Source organism: Triplophysa dalaica, chromosome 6 (genome assembly GCF_015846415.1).
Source record: "Triplophysa dalaica isolate WHDGS20190420 chromosome 6, ASM1584641v1, whole genome shotgun sequence".
Lineage (NCBI taxonomy): Eukaryota > Metazoa > Chordata > Actinopteri > Cypriniformes > Nemacheilidae > Triplophysa > Triplophysa dalaica.
Window position 1 is genome coordinate 9,509,542 of NC_079547.1, and position 12,210 is coordinate 9,521,751.

General features: G+C 39.0%; 1 long non-coding RNA gene across 2 annotated transcripts; it reads left to right on the forward strand.

The window, feature by feature from the left end:
• The first annotated feature begins 1,851 nt into the window (after positions 1 to 1,851).
• On the forward strand, positions 1,852 to 11,604 carry LOC130425323 (uncharacterized). Of its 2 annotated transcripts, XR_008907059.1 has the most exons (5): positions 1,852 to 3,367; positions 3,764 to 3,816; positions 4,823 to 4,993; positions 7,115 to 7,287; positions 11,321 to 11,604. It is a non-coding gene; the product is annotated as an uncharacterized LOC130425323 (long non-coding RNA). The 2 variants fall into 2 exon arrangements; XR_008907058.1 differs by having other exon boundaries at positions 4,823 to 7,287.
• Positions 11,605 to 12,210: the final 606 nt, after the last annotated feature.

Consider the following 12,210-nt stretch of genomic DNA (forward strand, 5'->3'; position numbering starts at 1 on the left):
TATGGTGGAGGGGGCATCATGGTTTGGGGCTGCTTTGCTGCCTCAGGCCCTGGACGGATTACTGTCATCGATGGAAAAATGAATTCCAAAGTTTATCAAGACATTTTGCAGGAAAACTTAAGACCATCTGTCCGCCAACTGAAGCTTAACAGAGGATGGACGATGCAACAGGACAACGACCCAAAGCATAGAAGTAAATCAACAACAGAATGGCTTCAACAGAAGAAAATACGCCTTCTGGAGTTGCCCAGTCAGAGTTCTGACCTCAACCCGATTGAGATGCTGTGGCATGACCTCAAGAGAGCGATTCACACAGACGTCCCAAGAATATTGCAGAACTGAAACACTTTTGTAAAGAGGAATGGTCCAAAATGTCTCCTGACCGTTGTGCAGGTCTGATCTGCAACTATAGGAAACGTTTGGTTGAGGTTATTGCTGCCAAAGGAGGGTCAACCAGTTATTAAACCCAAAGGTTCACATACTTTTTCCACCCTGCACTATGAATGTTTACATGTTGTCTTCCATAAAAACATGAAAACGTATAATGTTTGTGCGGTATTAGTTTAAGCAGACTGTGTTTCTCTATTGTTGTGACTTAGATGAAGATCAGAACACATTTTATGACCAATTTATGAAGAAATCCAAGTAAGCCCAAAGGGTTCACATACTTTTTCTTTCAACTGTACATGCAGTTTTAGTTATTACAGTCCAGTTTTCTCATAACTGCTGAAACCTGAACGCCATCGTCCAATATATCAAATATATGATGATGCCGTAATTGAGTCCTGTCTGTCGCAACATTTGCTACACTGCATTCTCTTAAGAAATATTTTTTTATCATAGGAAAGTCAACATATCATTCCCAACCAAAGTATTGTTTGGTGTGAAACATGTTGAACATTAATGGACAGGCAGTCGATTCCTTAAATGAACAACTGTTTCCACACAAAAGCGTATTATTGGGTGTAGTGAAGTTTCGCTTCCATTGACATCCATTGTAAAAACTGCCTCTCGACCGCATCCACACTAAAACGCAAAAACACGCTATTATGCGCTGTCAAAAGCATGCCAAACCACCAGGTGGAGATATAACTTCAAACCATAAAGCCGTGTTGGCTAATCCGAAGCCTGGAATCTGACATCAAACAAGGGATATAGCTGCACGCATACCAACATCATACCCCAAATCTTTGCTTCACCTTCTACACGACAACACTAAAACAGGAGTTCCTAAAAATCTTCACCCAAAGTTCGGTTTCAGTGACCGGGTACTGCGTTCGTGTGGACGAATGGCCAAACCACATAGAAAAAGCAGAGGTTTTTGGGCATACCAACATGGCGGCCCAAACACCGTTGCCTTTCCGTTGGTTTACGATCTATGCGCAATCCAGTCATTTATATAAATCAATGGGTACGATTTGGAAGGGATCGAATGCGATAAAAACATAAAAGTTTTTGTGAACGTTCTCTTCCATTGCTGACATTTGCAGGCGACAAAACGGCAAAATTTGGGCAGTGTCCAACTTGCAAGGTCAATTTTGAGCCCTTCTCTTAATGCAACCACTTACTCTCAGTGGAGACTATGAGGATATGATATGATATATGTCCTTTTCTTTAAACAAAACCAAGAAAAATAAGTTGATGTATTGATAAGAACAGGAGAATGATTCTGAACAACAACATTTACAATACAACTTTCGATTAGGCGCATCCACAAGAAGAGGACGTTCATCCTGGCAAGTGGGCCTTTTTCTTCTCACAGGACCAGACATTCAGAGCCTTCCATCCTTGTTTGACCGGAATGCGATCATGAATAATGGATTAGGTTTGTCATGTACTCCTAAACAATGGAGTAATTTATTGTATTGTAAAATTATTTAAAATAATGTTTACAACACATAATTTAAAACATTATAAGTCAGTGCTTACACTTTAGGTTTTTAAGAGATTTGTTCTCTATAAAGTTTTTTTATTTACAATATATTTTTCAAGGAGTTCCAGCAAAAGAGGTAGCAGATGGCATGCTGTCAACTATAGACTTAAACTGGAGCCTGGCAGATCTAGGGCCCTATTTTAACGATCTGAAACGCAAGTGTCAAAGCGCGAGGCGCAAGTAACTTTGTGGGCGGGTCTCGGCGCAAATCTAAAATGGGTTGGTCTGAAGTAGCTTCATTATTCATAGGTGTGGTTTGGGCGTAACGTGAAATAAACCAATCAGAGCGTCATCCAACATTCCCTTTAAAAGCAGGTGCGCAAGTTCCATTATGGATTGCTATTATTATGGCGTATTTACCAGGCGCAAAACTAAACTTAACTGGTAAGTTGAAGACTAAGGTTTTTAATGTACTTACATTATGGTAAAGGTGATTTCACAGTCTTTTTTTTTCAGTCTTTCAGTCGATTTTTTTTCCTGGTTCTTGACAGACAAACCAATTTGTCAGATGTCCTTATATACATATATGTCTTGCCACTATTGGGCAAACAGGTCTGATCCTTGATTACTACAATTAGCCTGAATAATTTGTAAGCTAGATTTATGCCTATTTTTTCACATCTTCGTGGCACACCACAATGATTTCCGTCATCTCATGTGTTAATATGTTTTTAGTGTAACATTTTATGATTTGCAAAAATAACTGTTGCATCTGTGTAGATTAAATGAGCAAAGTGTATGCGCGTTGTGCACGCTATACATTATGGTCAAGCATGCGCCCTTAAAATAGCATAATGAACAACGCGCAACTGACTTTGGACTAGGTTTTTTTCTGGTCAGTGGCGCAATTGTTTAATGGAACAGCAAAATAGCACCAGGGATTGTTTGCGCCGGAACACGCCTTCTTTTATGCGCTGAACCGCCCAGGGAGCGCAAGTTCATTCACTAGTTTAGCGACGTGCTTCTGTGGAGGGAAAAGCGCGCTTTGCGCGGGTGCAAAATAGGAATGACACTTGCGTCGGTGTACAAAGTCAATTGCGCTGGGTGCAAGATAGGGCCCCTAGACCATTTTGTATGTCAGAGCTTCCCTACGATTAGTTTGAATGTTGTGGGCTTTGAGTTGGCTAAAGTTGACAATGGTAAAAAAATCAAGAAGGTCCAAGCACACTCTGAGAGATCTAAAAAAAGGTTGTCGGGAAAAGCAGGCTTTATGTTCTTCCTCGTGCTTAAGTGAGCCAGCTACAGAACATAATGTTTATTGCTTTGGTAACTACTGATTTTATGATTTTATCCATGTTTTCTGAAATATTGTAACAAAACATGGTGATGCAACAGACAAGCAACGTGCCTAAGAGTCAACCTCCCAACATTACTGCAACAGATCCTGCAAGCAGTATACAGGAGATGCTTCCTCTAACAGCAAGTGATTAAGAGGTGATTTTATTCTTAAGAATTATTCATTTGATTAAATGAATTGAGATTCTAATGTGATGTTGTTTATTGCTATGGTAACTTTGCATTTACAGTATTGTATTTAGCAGACACTTTTGTCTAAAGCAGCTTACTGTGCATTTAGTCTATAATCGTCTTTTATCAGTATGTATGTTCCCTGGGTTTGCACCAAAAACTTTTGTATTGCTAGAGCAATTATCTCCAAATTGAGCTCTACATGTAGGACTTAACTGTCTTTGATATGCATTGTTGTAACACTTGTTCTTTGCACTGCAATTATGTTACCCATGTTTTCTGAAATATTGTAACAAAACATGGTAATGCAATTACAAACAAGCAACGTGCCTCAGAGTTAACCTCCAAACATTGCTGCAACAGATCCTGCAAGCAGTCTACAGGAGATGCTTCCTGTAACAGCAAGTGATTTAGAGGTGATTTTATTCTTAAGAATTATTCAGTTGATTACATGAATTTGAAACTGTTATCTTGATATATTTTATATTAACTGAGTAATAGTGTGTAAAATATTAAAATCATAGTGGAATTAATGCTTCCAATAAAACTGATGCTTGTTATCGCATAATGACATTTTGAGACTTCAGCCTGGTTTTCACAGATAGTGTCATATATTTTTCCCGATGGGAAAGTAGAAATTCGAAAGTTCCTAACATCAGAACAAATACAGGTAAAAGAAGGCTTGACCCTTAACAGCAAACTGGTAGTTTTCTTCTTCTACCGTTGTGTCTATGGCAGCCCATATAACTGTATGATAAAATGCTATGCAATTTTGAACATAGAACAGTCTAAAATGTTACATTGGCAAATTTGAAGGCTCTAAACAAGTCCCTCTAGCCCCACTAACAGTTTCACATGAATTTTTGTTCAACCGCACTCTGTTTTTGACGAAACTACCATAGCCAACATGCACCCTTAGCTGATTTACTATATGAAGAGTTTTTTTGGATTTATGGGCATAGCCCTATAATTAAACAAAATGCAAAAGGTATAGTTCACCTTAAAAATGAAAATTCTGTCACGATGAACTCACCTTCTTGTCATTTCGTACCTTTATTATGTTCTACTACAGAACACATAGTAAGATATTTTGAAGAATGTTGGCAAACAGAAAACTGTTGGTCCCCTTTGGCTTGTATTGGTTTTGTGTTCATGCAACAGCGCCACCTATCAGTCAAATCGTGGAAACAATTTTAAGATTTTTAAGTGCTTTTAGCTATGTATTGAAATTGATTTGAAGTTACATCACAGAGAGCTTGCAACCTGCTAGCAACATTTTGACTTCAGAACAAACAGTGCAACCAAACCGAATAACTAAATGTGAATATCTGCTAAAATTACCAAACTACCAAAACTTACCTCCAACTTCCAGGCAAATACAATTGGACTGTGTGGTCAGTAAAATTATTTTCTGTTTTTCAGGTTGTGTTTGACTACATTGGCTCACATCCTTTTACCAGTGAATATTTTTACATTAGGGCAGCTACATCCTCTGTATATATTATGAACACAGTTTATGGAACTCTTCTTGATCACTACTTTACTTTCCCCATGAACATTCATGTTCGAAGGATGGACATGCAGGATGTGCAGGTAAATACATTCCCATAAGTATTTCTAACTATTACAGAATGTTCTAAAGTCACACATAATTTAAGGGTCCAATTACATTACCATTGTTTGACATATAACGTATTAACAAAATTGGATACATGACAGATTTTTACTTGTAATAATTTATGCTTGTTTTGTGTTATTTTCTCAAAGGACATTTTTCAACAGCAAAATCTAGTTGTTTTGCGAACATCAGATCAATCTGAAGTTAATGATGACCTTGAAGTACCTTCTCTGGAAGATATGTACTTCGATCACATTCAGGTTGTAGGTGACTTACAAGTAGTAGATCCTGGATCAGCAACATACTCCAACTTCATTGACATAATGCCAGACAATGAGTGTAGTAGAGTAGGCGGGGCGAGTCCGTGGTTCGAGTCCGGTGAGTAATTGTGAATTAGCGCCAGCTGTGCGCACACCGGCCTCGAATCACGTAGGAGATGGGAGCATATAAAATGAACGAGCGACCGGACCGTCGAGGAGAGAGGACCGGGCCCGAACTTATGTTATGTTTGTATTTATATTATGTTTTGTTCGCCGGCGGTCGTCCGTGAGGGGCCGCCGGCTGTTATATTACTTTATTAAATGTTTAAATGTTTGCCGGTTCCCGCCTCCTTCCTTCCATTTTATTGAGATTTATTACATTGGTGCCGAAACCCGGGAGGAAGGAGAGACATGCTGTCGGAGAGTCCTCGCCGCCGAGTGGCCTCGCGGTGCCGGAGAGTTCGGGCAGCGCGGACGAAGGGCGTCCGCGAAGGAGAGTACTCCGGCTGGTTGAGGAACGAGCGGCAGCATGTCGGGGAACCGGATTTTTTTTTTTTCCTCTCTCCCCTCTCTCTTTCCGGTCGCTCCGAGGGCTCCCGTCTCCGTTGTCTCGTCTCGTCGCTGCATACCCCCCACCCCCCCCGAGGGAGGGGGAGGGAGCTTGCACAGTCGCGGGGGTACCCCCCGGCCTGTGAGGGGTGATGGGGGTATGTAGTAGAGTAGGCGGGGCGAGACCGTGGTTCGAGTCCGGTGAGTAATTGTGAATTAGCGCCAGCTGTGCGCACACCGGCCTCGAATCACGTAGGAGATGGGAGCATATAAAATGAACGAGCGACCGGACCGTCGAGGAGAGAGGACCGGGCCCGAACTTATGTTATGATTGTATTTATATTATGTTTTGTTCGCCGGCGGTCGTCCGTGAGGGGCCGCCGGCTGTTATATTACTTTATTAACTGTTTAACTGTTTGCCGGTTCCCGCCTCCTTCCTTCCATTTTATTGAGATTTATTACATTGAGATTGAGATGATGCCAGACAATGAGATTCTAGAGCTAGATGAACACCTAGTTGCTTCTGAAGTTGTGTAAGTAGCTTATACTGTGCTTGAAATCATTGCTTTAAACTAATTTGTGTGCGCTTACATTTTTTTGTATACCTTATGGCATTGTTAGGAACTTGTTCTAAAGATAATATACTTTTGGAACTTGGGAAAGAACTAAACTAAAATTCAAGTTGCTGAATTAATATAAATAGAAAAAATGTGCTGGATGGTGCACTCAGAGCGTTTAGTCGGAAGTCCTACAATCCCTTCAAGAGTATTTCTGTAAAATTCTCTGATGAATTTGGAAATTTTGAGGAAGCTGTTGACTTGGGACTCCCAAGGACAGAGTTCCTCACCTTGCTTACAGAGGAGATTGAGAAATCTTCAATGTTTGCAGGCCCAGATGGACGGAAAAACCTTGCTCTTGACTCAGTAGGCAAGTCACCATATAACTAGGATTTTCAGTTTGAGTGGAAGAATGTTTAAGACAGTTTTGACTGATACTGAATCTGGTGCGTCATCCTTCACAACGATACTACTTAATTGGAAAAGCAATTGCTTCCAGCATGGTTCATGGGGGACCATCTTCAGGATTTTTTTCAACCACCTTATTTGAGTGCATCACCAATGGCAATGTGTCACCCACCATCGAATATGTGACTGACTTTGACTTGACAGCTAAATTCACAACGTAATTTTTCTAAATGAAATAACTGTACATTGTCGTATTCAAACATGGTTTGACTTTCATTTCACAATATACCTAACGGGTTTAAAAATGCTTATAATTCCGCAGATTTCACATGCTGCATCCATGGAGGAGTTTTATCAGGCAACAGAGGGTATGAGTGAATACCTAGCAAATGCAGGCTGCCTTCAAGCTGTAAAGTGCCTTCAAGACAAAGATCTGCTTTAGCAAGACATCCTCTTGTTCCAAGTTGTGAACAGACTCCAAGGTCCAATTGAACGGTAAGTATGATGTATGATTACTTGGTTCTCAAGAATACTTTTATACTTAATTCTTAAATCTTAGACCATTAACCTCATTAATAATGATGATAATTTCGTAATATTGTTGACATATTTGGATAGTAAGGCATATCTCTGAATGCCATAATATTTTACTTTTAAGTAGGGGTGCTCCGATCAGGGTTTTTTGAGCCGATCACCGATCCTCGATCACTGAAAGCTGTATCGGCCGATACCGATCACCGATTATAGGAGCTATTTGAAGCTTTCTCAGTACCAAAAGAGAATGTGTCATGAATTAACTAATGAATATTAGTAAGTAACATATTTGATAACACTTTTCTTGAAGCATTTATGTATAATGCATTATAAAGAATTATTAAAGGGTAAAATGCATTATTAATATTCATAATGTGTGTTGTAATGCATTATATGTAGTTGTAAATAATTATAACCAATTTAAAATGTGTCGTGTTACAATGAATTGCTTAGTGTTGTAATGTATTAACTGTAATAACAACTATCTATTAGATATTACAATGCATTAAAATGTGCATTACACTGCTTGAAAACTACTTTCACAATAAGTTAAACATACATGCTTCAAGGAAAGTGTTACCACATATTTTCATAAAACATAGCAGCATGCGACATGAGTCCCAGACACCCTTTGTCTTCCACAGTATAAAGTGGCCATGATCAAAGCAAATTTATTACATTATTTTATATGATAATATGATATTTCTTTATGCTTCTTACTGTCCTTGCAGTAGGGTTGATTCTTTAAAAAATGTCTCTGTTACTGACAGCTGAGGAGAGGTTGCGCTAGACTTAGACTTTTCATTTATTTTCAATGTTTCTGTTGTCGGACATAAAATAATAATCTAATTACAAGCAAATGTTTATGTTCTTATGTCCATACAATAACAATGACAGGTGCCTGTAAAAGGTGTTTTGTACTCACAAGAAAGCTGTGGTTTGGTCATATGTGACCCTGGATCACGAAACCTTAAGGAGCACAGGATTATTTTTAGTTATAGTCAAAAATACATTGTATGGGTCAAAATGATCGAATTTTCTCATGTTCCATGAAGATATTTTGTAAATTCAATATACTAAATATATCAAAACTTTTTGTGAGTGGATGGCCATTAACAGGGCCTTTTATTAACAACTTCACAGGCAATTTTCTCAATATTTTGAATATTTTGCACCCTCAGATTCCAGAGTTGTAAACGGGTAGGCCTATATCTCCGCCAGATATGATCATATCATGACAACTTATACATCAATAGAAAGCTTAATTATTCAGCTTTATGTATAAATTATGTAAAAATCTTATTTTCCAAAAATGTACCCATAAGACTTCTTTTGTTGTCCGGCTTCACATATATGTGCTGCTTCACTGAACAGAGAAAAGGCAGTTAGAGATATTTTTCCACTCCCTGAATGCTATTATTAATACAAAAAGACGCTATTTTATGAAGTAAAAACTCTGTAAAGACGGCACCACATCGCGCCTGTGTGTATCGTGGGAGTGATGGATGCATATGCATCTCGAGTCTCTGTTGACCACATGCGCGTTTAGCAAAACTGAATAAACATTTGAGAGTAAGATCATGAATAGAAACACACGTCCCTTCGCGATAGTCTACCTCCTTCCGCTCACAATCACGTTCTTCACGATCACGTTCCAATGACACGAAATGATAAAAAGGGGAATTACAAATCGCCTTTATTGTAGTGCGTCAAAATGACGATTGCCATCAGATATTTCTATCACTGGTAGAACAAATGAATCTTCGGTTGACGCGATCTCTGCAGCCGAGTGGCGCTCGAGCTGCTGAACTGCCCGCTCACTGTGCGTGAGGCTAACTTTGAAAACTACTCGCACTCCTTTACGTGACTAACCCTCAAACGTCTAAAGAGGTTGTTGGTGTAAAAATGTTTTGGGTGCTTCCCGCATCGTGGAATTCACATAGTACACACGTATCAGATTGATAAAGCATTGTCAATTTCACACACCTTGTAGAATTGCCTGACCGGTGAAGCCATTTTCATATCGCGTAAACTAAATGTCTCGTCAATTTTGCGTCATCTGATCGGCTTTTCTGGATCGGCCTTTTAGAGACCGCCGATCATACTTCCCAAAGTGATTATCGGCCGATTATGATCGGCGACCGATCAATCGGAGCACCTCTACTTTTAAGGATTAACAATGGTGTGGGTTTTATGCCATTTCAAACTTGTTATCTTTTTTTTCCTTTTTTAATAAGTGATCCTGTCTGTTGAAAATCCAGCTCAAATTATTTTTGTTTTTTACATTCAGGGTGATTGTGATGACATGATGTAAAGTACAATGTGAAAATGTAACCTTGTAAAAAGGTTAAAAGAGTAAATTTGTTGAGTCAGGTGTTTGGGTGTGTCCTCTGCTCCATGTTGTGATAACCCTGTCTAGGATTAGTTTGTGATTTTACAACTAACTCCAGCATCCCATTTTTATCATTTTTCTTGAAGATTACAGGAGGGCCTGAAGACTCTAGGATTGTTGGATGTATTTGTTAAACATAAAGATGCCTTCAGACCCCTTTTTTGCAGCCCTCAAAAGCCACTTACGGCTTCGTTACTCGTTCGTTCGAATTCGTTACTCCATTGGAAGTAACAGGCGGGCACAAGAAAACCTTACAGTAGCCTTTTGGAGGGACTATCTTCTGGACGCTAGGGATGAGTCACGAATTTAGAATATTCGAATAGTATATTTAATTATCGAATTTCGAATAGTGTGTGCGATCTTAAAAAACTCGCCGTGTTTTCACGTGTAATGCGTTCATGTAACCAAAGGGTGGCGCTGCCAATAACAACGCACCTAAAACCTAAAGGCTGTCAACCAAGAGACAGTAGAGCAAAACATTTTCCCACAAGAATTGGTAACGAAGTTACGCACACTGTAGACCCGCGTGGCATAACGGAAACGGTAAATTGATATCAAAAATGTGTTCTGTGTGTGTTCTGTCCTTTAATAAAATGAATGAGAATAAAGTGCAGTGCAAACTGTGCAATGCAAAGCTGGCTTATCATGGATCAACAACTACGGTGCACAATCATTTCAGGGCGAAGCACCCAGCAGGTCCATCCACAGGTCAGCAATCAGTTGCTAGTTTATGGTCAGACCAACCAATTTGGATCCCAAACGGGCGGAGCAAATAACGGCTCTAACTAGCAAGATGATCGCTAAGGATATGCTTCCGATCGGCTTTGTCGGAGGAGGGTTTTAAAAATCTAATGGAGTTTGTTCAGCCCGAGTTTACTGTTAGTCTAGAAAAACGATCACTGCCAGACTGCAGAAACTTTTCATGACAATTGAAACTGAAGCCTTATGAACTATTAATGCATGAAATCGCTCCGAACTGTTAATAAATGCCGTCATTCGGTTAATATGTTTTAACGCCTTTTAAGTCTTGTCTAAAATCTTTATGGCTTTAATATATTTTCCTGATTAATCACACTGCTGTTTTTTAGTTGGTATAAATGTGCATGCTCATATTTTACAAGGAAATGTCCTAGCATTATGAGCGGTTGATGCTGATCGACGTACTGTTAATAAGTGCCGTCATTCGGTTGTTAATATATTTGTTTCAGCAAGTTATTTTAATGTATTGCTTAACGTAAGATTACATATTCCATAATACATAAAGCAGTGTGCCGTCATACTGATTTGAAGCGTAAATGTTCTCTCTCTCTCTCCGTTTGTGTGTGTGTAATACTGTAAATGCGTCCATGTGGGGGAGGGGTGCGTATTTCGAATAATTTTCGAATAGTTCTCATCGATCTTCGAATATTATTTTTGCTTTAAATGCCCATCCCTACTGGACGCAGAAGGCAAGTAATGGGATCGATTGGTATTTGTGGTTTCTTGGGTAATTGGAACAGTTAGTACACATATAAAATGGCATAGACCATTAACACACACATACATAAAACTCCTACATTTCTTAGTACTCAGCCTTTTCACATTTTTCTCTTATTTTTTCAGAAGGTAGCTCTATCTGCTCACTGGACAAAATCCTTATGTTTGCAACTGGATGTAGTGTTCTGCCTGCCATTGGATTAAAGCCACAGCCATCCATTGAGTTCTTACACGCTGTAGATGCCTTACCTTTGTTTGCTTCAGTGAGAGAGAAGTTTCCAACTAACACGTGCGTGAACTGCTTGCGTCTCCCCTTGCACAAGGACTATGCCAGTTTTAAGTCGAATATGGACTTTGCCATTTGCAACACACAAGGATTTGGTCAGGAGTAGGATAAAAATTATCTAAGATTCAATGCAGTTCTTTTATTGAAAAGTCCCTTTTTGGCTTCAAACACTAGAGCTTCATTTTTTTTTCTATGTGGTTTAGAAATAAAGCTATACTTGGTCACTTTTTGACAGTCTGTTTTGTTTTGGTCTATCACTTTAAACATGTTCTTGATAAAAGGTACCAGAAACCTATTTGTAATACAAGGGACCAGAAAGACTTTAATTTAGTTTAAGGAATTCAAATGTTACATTTACACACCTAAAATAAATTTTAATGCTTTAAAGGGAGCTGACCATTTCTTAGTAGTTAATGTAATTTTGCATTCTGTTTCATTCAAAAAAGTAATTTAATGGTTCTGCATTGATCTTAAGAAGAAGATAAAGAAATGAAACAAACTAAAGAAAAATGGAGAGGCACACTCCAACATTCACAAACTTGTCATACAGTTAGAGATTTCTTTGCAGCACATTTTATATTTTACCTTCAAGTCTGCAATGCCCTCTATGGCTCTCAAAACATCTTGTTGTTGTTCCTGGCTAAGGTCAACACTGGGTTGTTGGACATAAACGGTGGGGAACTCGTTTCCCATAACAGCTGGGAAGTCATGAATTCCATGCTGTGCCAAA